The following is an 11,979-nucleotide window of genomic DNA, read 5'->3' as shown; positions in this document are numbered from 1 at the left end:
TATTTATTTGACAGAGAGAGATCACAAGTAGGAAGAGAGGCAGGCAGAGAGAGAAGGAAGCAGGCTCCCTGCTGACCAGAGAGCCCGATGCGGGACTCGATCCCAGGACCCTGAGATCATGACCTGAGCCGAAGGCAGTGGCTTAACCCACTGAGCCACCCAGGTGCCCTCGTTTCCCCTTCTGAAGAGTTTTCCAGTTAGAGAATTCCCGCTGGGGCATCTGCGTGACGGATGGCTGAGTCAGGAACAAGGTGCACACTGTCTGAATGACCTGTCCAACTCACTCCATAGGTTGGGAGACTGGTTAGCAGAGCCAGAGCTAAATCCAGGGCCCCGGGTTCATCGTGGGTCCCAGCTGTCCAGGGCATGCAGAGTCCTTGGCTAGTCAGGGTGCTGCCCTGCCTCGGATCTGCACACATGTTGCTCTGCTCACACGGTGGTGGTGTTTGGAGCAAAAGGGTGCCTTGAACAGATCTTAACTACATGGAACAAAAGTAACTTTGAAAAAAAAAAAATCCCTCACACACTAGCACCCTTCCTGCCGGCCCTGTTGTGATTTTGCAGTGAGAGTGCATTTTAATTGATGAAATGTGCGACACAGCCCAACCAAATTGAAAAGTAACAACCTTCACTTACCATTTGGAGATGTGACGGAAGTGCCAGAAGTTAAACTCTGAGGACTAAATGAAATAACAGAAGCTCCCTATCCTCTCTTGAAGAAGCTCATTAGTTTTTGCTTTCTCACATTCTGTTTGCTGTGGCCTGCAGCCAGAAATGGCGGCGGTGGAGATAATAAGTGAGAGTTAAAAATATGCGCAGAGTGGCTGCGTTGTGTGTGGCACCCCCCCCACACCCAACCAGACAGAGGGGCTCAGGTAGGGGCAGGATGGGAGGGCTGAGGGAGGGGCAGGCGGAGGGGGAAGGAGGGCAGAGACAGGCTGAGAGAGACAGAGAGAAAGAGAGAGAGAGACACCCGCGCACAGAGACACAGGTCATGTGGAGATGGCCAGACAGAGAAATGGAAAGAGACGGAAACACAAGGGTGTATGAGAGACAGCGCACACACATTCAGAGACAGAAACACACACACTGAGGTGGCAGTCGGAGGGGTGGGGGGACAGAGAGAGACGCACACACACACACGCAGAGACAGAGAGAGACAGAGAGACATGGAAGATGGAATCTACTCTGAACAAATACTTATACCAGTTGGGGTGGCTTCAAAGATCAAGGCCATGCTGTGGGGAAGGGCCAGGCAGGGTCAGTCACATCTTGTTGCTTCCTCTGCATGCTCTACCCACAGCAACAAGTAGGCACAAGGGAAATTCGACTTAATGTAAATTTTGAGGACAGTCACCAGAATGACAAGCGGGGGAGAGGATATCTCAAACGTGGCCGGCCTGGCAGCAGGCAGGTGCTCTCGTCTGGGATTCCAGTTACAAGGAGCAAGCCTTCCCATGCTAGCCCCCACTTATTAGGTAAATTGAGGGGGCTCCCGGGGCTCACCCATTAATCACTTAATCCCTGCATTTTCAGGCCTCGCCTCGGACCTGGACAGAACAGGATCTTGCATCCTGTTTCCTAGGTAAGGGATGGTTGTTGTCACACATAGTGGTACCACCTCCTCCCAGCTGCTATTTTTTTTTTTTTAAGATTGTATTTTATTTTATTTATTTATTTATTTATTTGTCAGAGAGAGAGAGAGAGGGAGAGAGAGCGAGAGAGCGAGAACAAGCAGGAAGAGTTGCAGGCAGAGGGACAAGCCGGCTCTCCGTTGAGCAGGGAGCCCAATGCGGGACTTGATCCCAGGACCCTGGGATCATGACCTGAGCTGAAGGCAGATGCTTAGCCAACTGAGCCACACAAGCGTCCCCCTTCCTGCTGCTTCTTGATGTCACACAGTTCACCCTTCTATTCAGTTCGTGCCCGAGCATCTACTACATGTCAGTTTCTGGGGAAATGGGCACAGTCCCCTTCCCCAAAGAACTTCCATGTCACTGGGAAAGACGGACTAACGCACCAGTACCTCCCCTCTGAGCAGAGCAGGGGGTCCCAGTGAGCTGTAGCTTGGGCAAGCTTGTTATATGTACACGTCTTTGACAAATGCCACAGTGTGCAAGCAGACTTGGGTCTGAAAAGAAATGTCAGAGAGCAAAAAAAGAAAAGGAAGAGAAAGGAGAAAGAAGCTAGCTAGCATTTACTCTTGTGCCAGGCACTGTCACATATGTCATTTCATTGAATCTACAGAGTCACCCTGGCAGGTGGTTATTTTTATCTAGGGATCTAGTTTTTTTTTTTTTTTTTTTTTTTGTAGACAAGGAAATGGAAGATCAGAGAGGTTAAGGAACCAGTCCAAGCTAACTCAGCTAGTCAGTGACAGAGTCTGAGTCTGTCTTCATTGCCCCCGATTCCTCCTGAGGCCTTGTGGGAGTCATCATCCGCTGAGGAGACAAAGGCCCACCGTGGACAATCAGGCAGCCCCAGAGCAGAGCCAGGCTCTGGCTGCTGCCCACCCCTCCGTAAATGTATTTTTCAACAATGAGGTTTTCTCTGCAAGTTAGTGATTTTATGGCTCTCAGCAAAAATCTGTGACACCAGATGTTAAATGCAGCAGGAGAAAGTTATTTTCATCATCGGTGAAATCTTGCACAGTGCACTGAGTCTGGTCACATATCTGACTTCAGGCAACATGTGATCTGATTTCTTTTCGCAGAAAGAGGCTCAGTGAGGGCTGACAGAGACGTGAACGGCTGTTTGGGCCTCTGGGTATTTAGGGAGATGGGGCAGCTCCGTCTGGGACTTCGCTTGTGACTTGACTGGTAAACCACAGCTGGCTTATCTGTGGGACGGACCCCTTGGCCAGAGACCCTGCAATCGCTTGCTGGGGGCCTGACAACGGTCGTTTTGGACCTTAACCACACTGAAGCCATCGTTCCCTTGAGTCCTAGCTGGTTGTGCCATCCTGACCCCTCCTCCGGTTCGCTTCTAGCCTCTCTGTTCCCTTCCGCCAACAGGCTCGTCCTGAGGAGACTCCTAGGCCAGTGCTCATGGAGACGGCCAGTATGGACTGAGCCACAGGAAGTTGCCATTGCTTTTTGGTAGGTAAAAAACAGTCAGACATGGGCAATTTTATCCAGAGTGCTTTCTTCACTGTAAATCGGGGTGCTGTTGGTGCCTGGATCACAGGGTTCTTGGGAGATACCACTAGAAAATGTTTATAAAGACACCAGCGAGGGCACCTAGGTGGCTCAGTGGGTTAAAGCCTCTGCGTTCAGCCCAGGTCATGATCTCGGGTCCTGGGATTGAGCCCCACATTGGGCTCTCTGCTCAGCAGGGAGCCTGCTTCCCTCTCTCTTTCTCTCTGCCTGCCTCTCTGCCTACTTGTGATCTCTCTCTGTCAAATAAATAAAATCTTCAAAAAAATAAAATAAAATAAAGACACCAACAACATTGCTTGGAACATGGACCGTGCTCAACAAAAGGGAACCAGGATGAGAATGGGATTGCCATCGTCCCAGGCTCCTTACTCCATCTGCCTGCAAATGGAATCTTACTCCCACGTCTTTCTCCTAATGCTGATTGTGCCCCTCCGCACAACCTGAGCTCGGCCTGCAACACTCGTCCAGCCGCCAGGGTCCCACCACCGAAGACTATCTCCAGCCCCATGTGACCCCCTGAATGTCCGCCTGCCCCTGCCAGGGTTCAGGTCGTGCCTTTACTGCTGGATTGCCCCAGTGTAGCCTGCTGCGGGGCACTGGCAGGTCCCTTAGCCCGTGTTCACTGAGCTCTGCGTGTCCCAGGTTTGCTTCTCATTGTATCTAGAGGACATGAGACAGGAGGGTCATCCGGGGAGGGGGTGGGGCAGGGCACCCTTGACCGCTCAGACTGGGCAGTTCTGTCAACTTGTTCCTAGACCCAGAACGGAGCCGAGGTCAGGACAGAATCCCACGAGCCTGGCTCTCAAGGGGGAAGGACCTGATCAGGGCCAATATAGTCCTTTACAATGAGAAATGGAGCTGCCAAAAGGAAAGGCATACTGAGGTCCGTCCACAGCCTCCCTGTGGGAAATCCGCAGGTTAAGGTTTATGGGTTGTTGGCTGAAGAGTGAATCTGAGAAAAGGAGGCCAAGCACCGTGAGGGATGATGAGGCCTGATGAGTCCACTGCTTTGACCGAGCAGCCTGTCTGGCGACCAGCTGGAGTCAGGGGTTGGTTCACTGACTTTCTTCTTTTGAGCGGGGCCAGGTAAAAACAACCCATTCCTCCCGTTAAACATGTTAATTGTTTTTCCTATTCCACTATGACCTCTGCCCTTGAGTGAACACCTTCATCCCTCACATATGCTGATACTATTTGACTCTATGAACCATCTACTAGCTTCCTGAAATGCAATTCATCTGTTTGCCTTCCTGAGAAGATCCAAGTCATAGACAGTTTAATTCAACTCAATAAGATAGATGTTTACTGTGCACCTACTATGTGCTAGGCCTGCCCAAGGTTTTCCAGGTCCTATTAAATTCAGTCTCTTCAATGATGCTTAATCTGACCAGTATTCAGTGAGCGAGGCCCTGTCCTAGATCCCAAGGCTGCAGTGGTAGACAGTAAACATAGAATATTTACCCCATAATCTAGTTAGGGGAACTAGACAGGTGCGTAAGCAATTACAAAATGGTGTAGAAGGGTTAAGATAGGGAGGTATGAGGCACCACTGGGGAGTTGTAAGAAAGGCATCTCACCTACATTTCTAGAGGGCTTCCTGGAAGAAGTGATGTCTGCTCTGGGGCCTGAAAGATCAGTAGGAGTAGGGGAAGGGGTGCACATGTATTTGTGTGTGTTTGTGAATGCATATGCATGCATGTGTGTCGGACATCTGTGTGTGTGTTTGTGTGTGTGAATCTGGGGGTATGTGTGGGGGGCATGATGGAGACAGGATTAGGAGGCTACAGGGGTTAGGCTAGGAAAGTGAGCAGGAGAGGAAAACTGCAAGGTCTCCTAGCCCTGTTACAGAGTTAAGACTTTGTCCTCGTAAAGGGGAAGCTATTGAAAAGTTTTAAGCAGGTAGTGAAGTAATCCTATTTGTGGTTTAGGAAGATCACTCTGGAGCGAAGGCTTTGGGGGATTTCCAGTATCCTGTACTAATACTTTTATAGATACATGTCTCATGTCTGATTACATATGATTACATTTTCCCCATGAATTATGGATTATCTAGTTTATTTCATCCATTGTTTCCAAGTTTCTGATGGGCTGGGGTAGGGGTTGGGGAACACTCTTCATCATCCCACGAAGTCTGTTCCCTCTCTTTTCCTGCCTGGTGTTGCTAGAAATGAATCATAATGCCTCACCCCGGAGCCTAGTAATAAAACACTGGAATAATGTCACACAGAAAAAGAGGTATTTTCATTAGCATTAAAATACTTTTTTGGAGGGAGCAAAATGGCCATAAAGATGGCTTTAAAAGTAAAAATTATTAACTCTGCATTTGGTTGTTTAGGTTACTAAATGGTTTCTGTGTTACGAAGGAGACGGATGTGTGAGTGACGGAGACATCATTGATCACTTCATTAATGGAAAAGGCTCTGGGGAAGGACAGAGATAATCCTGTTAGGGAAATCAGCATGTTCTAATTGACTTAGAGAAAGTGGGGGCAGAGGGCTCCATTTCTTCTCCACTTGCTGTCATCGGATTGAGAGTGAGCAAAGTTCTGCAGTTCTCGCCTGAGACTAGGTTTTCCTTCACCCCGGGAGAAAGAGGTCCCTGGTGCTGGCCTCTTGGGTTCGCCACGACCTGTCTACCTGGGCCTTCTCTGGTGAGGTTTGGTTAAAGAGCAAAATGGAACTTCTTGATACTTATAGAGTCACTCTATATGGTATGTATGTGGATAACAAAGGATGATACAGCCCCTGATAGGGCTAGATCCTGACAACTCTGGAAAACAAGCTCAGTTTGCCCTTGTGACTCCTCAACCTCCTGGGCTGGGTGAGTCTCCATCTGTGGGCTTCTCTTCCTTCTATTGCTTTCATGGGATTCCCTTCCTCCCTCCCTCCTTCCCTCCCTCCCTCCCTTCTTCCTGCCTTCTTTCCTTCCTTCCTTCTTTCCCTCCTTCCTTCCTTCCCTCCTTCCAGGAAGTGTTAGTAACTTGCCAATTAAACCAATTCCATAAACACGTCTAGAGTGCCAGTGGGAGCTTTGTACCTTCAAAGGCAAGCCCTACATAGTGATTCTATGACATGGAAAGTTTTGAGGGTTCTAAGAGAGCAGGATAAAGTGCTTGAATTCACTGAGCAACTACTAGTGGCTAGCTACTTGCTGTACATTATTTCTTTTAATCCTTATGAAAACTTTCTGAGTTAGGAATTAAAAAATTTTTTTTAAAAGATTTTATTTATTTGGCAGGCAGAGAGCACAAGTAGGCAGAGAGGCAGGCAGAGAGAGGAAGAGAGGAGGAAGCAGGCTCCCTGCTGAGCAGAGAGCCCCATGTGAGGCTTGATCATGACCTGAGCTGAAGGCAAAGGCTTTAACCCACTGAGCCACCCAGGTGCCCCTGAGTTAGGAATTTTAGTCACCATTGTATTTGTGAGGAGATGATGTTCAGGGGACATAAATAACTTGTTCAGTGTCACAAAGTTCAGCTATGGCCACAGGTCCATTTGGTCTGATACTCACATTTATTTTACTAGTGTTTCAAAGTACAGAGAGAATAATATATGCAGATTTTGCTGGGGGAAACGGACTATGGGCAAAGGCTTCATAAAGGAGTAATATCGGAGATAGACATTGAAGAGTGGGATACTATTTTAATGTTTGAAAATTGGGATTTCATAGTGAGATAAGCTTTTAAATCAGAGAGAGGAGAAACATACAAGGAAACTTTTCACATGCATGCTAAGTGAAAGAAAGTTTCAAGTAGAGACTTCTGTTTTCCGAATTAGGTTTTCGGACATTACAAGATGTGTTGGAGGGTGAAATAAAAACAGGTTCTGAAGCCCGGCTTCAAGCCCCAGCGCCACCATTCTTTGACTTTCTCATGTGATCTTTGGCAAAAATAACCACTCAGAGGCTCAGTTTCTGCATCTGTAAAATGGGAATAGTGATACCTATAGTAATAGCTGTGAAGATTGAAGGAACAGATGTTTATAAGGTGCCTGGCACATGGCAGGCTCTCAGTCAATATTAGCAATTCTTAAGATAAACAGCTCCCCTTTGGGGTCCAAGTCCCTGGGGCCATTCAGGAGAAAGAAGTGAGGGAATTCCCAGACTCACCGTGAGTTTGGGGGATGGCTCTTGGAAGCAAGCACGGCTCCCTCTAATGACACCCCACTCGGGCATGTCTGGGAGTGTAACTGTTTCCACCTTTTATTGTATAGTCAGTAAAGCTTTTATAGGCTTCCGTTTCCTAGGAAGGCAATTTCTGAAGTGTTTATTATTTCTGGTTCTTACTCTGGTGCTTGCTTCTCTTTGCACTGTGGGATGATGGGGAATGTTAAAACATTTTGGTCCACTGCGGCCAATTTGGTGTGTGTGGCAGCAGGCCTGTGATGTTCATAAGCTAAGAAGTCTGAGGAAATGGCTTTGTGGACAAAGGAAGATGTGGCCTCATGAGAATCCTGTATCGGCGACCCGAGCCCTGGATCTCGGGGCCACAGAGTCAGTGGAGCAGAAGGTGAGGCAAGCATTCCGTGTACAAACTGCAGACAGGAACTGTTCCCAGGAAGATCCCTTTCTTTACCCCAATGCCAGAACTTACAGGAGAACAATTCTTTGCCGTCCTGCAGAGCCAGGCCGCGTGCCTCCTTCAACCCTCCCGCTGAAGCTGTGGCTTGAGTACATGGTCTTCCCCTTCCTCACTCTCTTATCCGACTTCCTCTCCTACTCTTCTCCAGCCACAGGCATCGCTCTGTTTTTCTAGAACATTCCAGTCCTGCCCCCGCCCTGGGGCCTTTGCTCTGGCTTTTCCTTCTGCCCAGAATATTCTTTCGTGACTGCTCTGTTTAATAACATTCCCTCATACCCGGGCACTCCTATCCTCCTTACCTGCTTCATTTTGCCAGAGCACTTATTTCCAGGTGATAATGTTAGTTACCTAACTTAGTTATCATTCTAAGTTAGAACGTTATTCTAGCACTGTTATGGATTGAATTTACTTCCCTCCCCCAAATTCATATGTTGACGTCCTCACCCCAGAGGTAGTCTAGGTCAAATGAAGCCATTAGGGTAGGCCCTAGCCCAACATGACTGGTGTCCTTACTAAAACAGGAAATGCAAGAGAGAAGACACACAGAGAGAAGACCGCCATCTACAAGACAAGGGGCCTAGAACAGACCCTTCCCTCAGAGCCCTCCGAAGGAACCAACCCTGCTGACCCTGGATCTCAGACTCCCAGCCTCTAGGTGAGACAGCACATTTCAGTCATCTAACCCATCAGATCTGTGGTACTTCAGCCCCGGCAAACTAATACACATTCGCTGTCATTTCCTTTCCCACAGTTAAACTTCTTCTCAATCTCTCCCTGCTAGAACACAAGCTTCACAAGGCAGAAATCGTTTTCTGTTTTGGTCACTGATACAAGCCCAGTACCAGAGCGATGCCTGCCATATAGTTGCTGTTCAATAAAATATTTGCCAAGTAAATCTGTCAGAAGACAGAGAATTCATACATTTCCTGTCCGAGGGCCCATCTCAGGAACGAGACTGGGAAGAGCAGATCTCTGCCATCATTTGCTTGGTTCTTCTGCGTTGGAGTCAGGACCCTGGCGCTGTGGGCACTATCTTCACTTCCAGGTGGTTTCAGAAACCTGAGCCACTCCTCAGAAGACCTTTAAGGTTGAGGAGGGAGCAGCCCTCATCTGGGCTCAGAGAGTAGCTCCAGATGGAGCATTTAGCACAAGGCTCGGGATCCAGTTACACTCGACCGCACTGCCGTGAGCATTAATAAGGCCCGACGGCCTAATAGGCTGTCCTGCCGTGAGGGTGTATTGGGAAGAGGTTACCAATAACCAGATTATTCTCTTGATGGTTAGCTTGGTGGTGGCAGCAGTGCTGGAAGTACAGTCCAATCAAGGTGTGATAGGCAGAGGCTCAGGTTGAAATTCTGGGCTCCCGAGCCAGAAATTTTGGCCGGCTTCCCTTTTGGCCGGCTGCAGCCAGCATTGAACAGTTTTCTGGAGACACAAGAGGTCCTCTCTCTCTTTTCTTTGGTTCTTCTCTCACACTGGCCCAAGCAAACTGAGGGCATTAGCATAGGAGAAGAGGGTTTTATTGAGCACCTACTTATGTAGTGGGTGCTGTTCTCCCAGGAGGAGACAAAGAGGTTAGAGCCACATCAGAGGGGTAGCATGAGAATGGAATTAAGTGAAATTAAATTAAATGATAAGGAATGTAACAGTCTGGCTTCGAGTGAGCATTGGAGGGTGCTGAATTCCTTTCTTTGGCTTCCTGTGAGGGTAGGAACCTGGGTGGGAGGCAGAGCATACTGGAAAAGGCAAGTGAATTTTTAGTGTCTCATGGTGGTAAAAGCTCTTATGTGTTACAGGTTTCAGAGGAGGCCAGTGTCATTTGGCTAGACTGGTCAAGGGGACAAGAGTGGGCCCAGAGGCTGGGGCACATTTGGGTAAGGGGAGATGGCTGGAGGTGTTTGGATTGATGCTGGAATCCGTGTATTTTGAGGGGACAAAGACAGCACTGTGCGTAGAAGTGTGAGCATTTGGGAGGTCCCTCAGATAAGGCCTGGGCCAAGGAAAATATGTATGTATTTTTTCCTTAAAAATTGCTTGCCTCTATGGACTACGTTCATTTATCATCTCCTTTTTCTAGCTGAGGAGCTAGAGGCCCAGGGGGAAGTAACCTGACCAAGGTTTCACAGACTGTAGGAGACAGAGTCTTGGCCCACTTCATTCTAAAGCTCATACCTTTTCCCACAAACCAGACTGTCTCCATTCTTTCTCTTGTCAGCTGCTAGCTCCTTTCTAGCCCATGTCCTCCCCGGCTGTGGGAAGACAGTCCCTTGGTCTGGCAATGGAATTCCTGCTTGGGAGCATAGAGCACTTTTCTAGGTGCTGTGTTCCATCCCCTCCTGTGGTCTGTGTGATCGATGGTTGCACCTTGGCTGAGACTAAACCAGTGTCCAGGAGGATGTTTAAGTATCTTGGGGCCACTGTAACAAGTGCCACAAGTTAGGTGGCTTAAAACACTAAAATTTATTGTCTCACACCTCTGGAATCATGGTGTTGGCTCACTCTGCTACCTGTGGGTGAGAATCCTGCTTTGAGTCCTCCTAGCTTCTGGTCTTGTTGACATTCCTTTCTTGCAACAGCCACACTCCAATCTCAGCCTCCGTCTTCACAGGTGTGTCTCTTCTTATAAAAACTCCGATCATAGTGAATTAGGGCCCACCCCAATGACCTCATCTTAACTTGATTTAACATCTGCAACGATCCTATGTCCATATAAAGTCGCATTCACAGGTACTGGGGGGTGGGGACTTCAACAGACCCTTTTAGGGAATACAACTCAACCCATAGCCTTAGCCAGAATCCTATTACAGCTGGGAACTCAAATTAGATTAAACTTTGCATTTTAAAAATTTCAGCACTTTCTCAGTAGTAACTCCTTGCTTCTCTCCCCACCCCAAATTCTCAATACCCTTTCTCACCTCCTTGCTTTGTTTATGTAACTCACAATTGGGATTAACCTCTTCCTTCATTTGTGCTGGAAGTTTTCTCCTTTACACCCGGCTACCTCTGCAAATTGTCCTCTTTGATCTGAGCCCTACTGGCAGCTTCTTTCTCCAAACCCCATAACCATTAGAATCATACAATACTTAAGGTTGACTATCTTACAGTTTACTAATTTCTACTTATCACTTGACTAAGTTAAAAGTTTCTTTTTTTTTTTAAGATTTTATTTATTTATTTGACAAAGATCACAGGTAGGCAGAGAGGCAGGCAGAGAGAGAGAGAGAGAGAGGGAAGTAGGCTCCCTGCCAAGCAGAGAGCCCGATGTGGGGCTCGATCCCAGAACCCTGAGACCATGACCTGAGCGGAAGGCAGAGGCTTTAACCTACTTAGCCACCCAGGCGCCCCAAGTAATAAGTTTCTAATTCTCAGCAATAGAGGCTAATCAAGACTCTTGCTCTAGGGGTTAGCATAGGGTGAGTGCATGGTAAGTCTCCCCGGAGACTTGCTGGGGGAATTGTGTTCATTTCTCTCAGATTCTAATTTTTCATAAAGGTTCCTTGGATTAACACAACCACCTAGCCCAGTGATATGAAGGGCTGAGCAGTGATCCGGTAAGGCTGATGCTTTCAGGAACCAAGCCTCCCCAGGCCCTGAATTCAGTATTTTTTCTCCTTTTGCAAGATTTGGATCATCTGGGTAATTGTCTTAACTTTCCACCTGATTTAGCCGGTGCCCACCCAGCCAAAATCACTAGAAGTCTGACTAATCTCAGGACTGGTAGACTGGAAGCTAAACCGATTACAGGCCTAAGCAGGCCCGACCGGAAAAATCTAAGGGCCCCTTTGTTCCAGGTGTCCTCAGAGTGGCTCCGCCTCTCGGGGATCATGTTGCAGGCTCACTCCTGAGGAGCAAGATGCTTCTCTTTCCTCCCCAAAGGCTGGTGGAACAGTCTCTCTGCCCTGACGGCTTTGACCTGACTGACAGTACATCCTCTGTGGGGCCCTGGGGCTTCCTCTTTGTTCTTAAGCACCTCTCCTGAGACTTTCCAGGGATGGCATGGGGGCAGGACTACACAGAGCGTGTGTTCCCTTTTTTTTTTGTTTGTTTCCAGAAATGACAGTCCCAATATCCATGACACCCAAGGAAGTTAGCAAGAAATGGAGACTCTGAGTACTTTAGGCTGGATGATTTTGCCCAAATACATCTTATTTGAGGAGAGGAAAACAGAGGCCTCCAGGAATGAAGCTGTGTGCTGATGACCTGCTTTACCAAGATTAGGTGACAAACAGGAGATTAGGACCCAGG

The sequence above is a fragment of the Neovison vison genome, chromosome 2, assembly GCF_020171115.1.
Source record: "Neovison vison isolate M4711 chromosome 2, ASM_NN_V1, whole genome shotgun sequence".
In the NCBI taxonomy this organism is placed as follows: Eukaryota; Metazoa; Chordata; class Mammalia; order Carnivora; family Mustelidae; genus Neogale; species Neogale vison.
Note: the sequence above shows the minus strand (reverse complement) of the source record.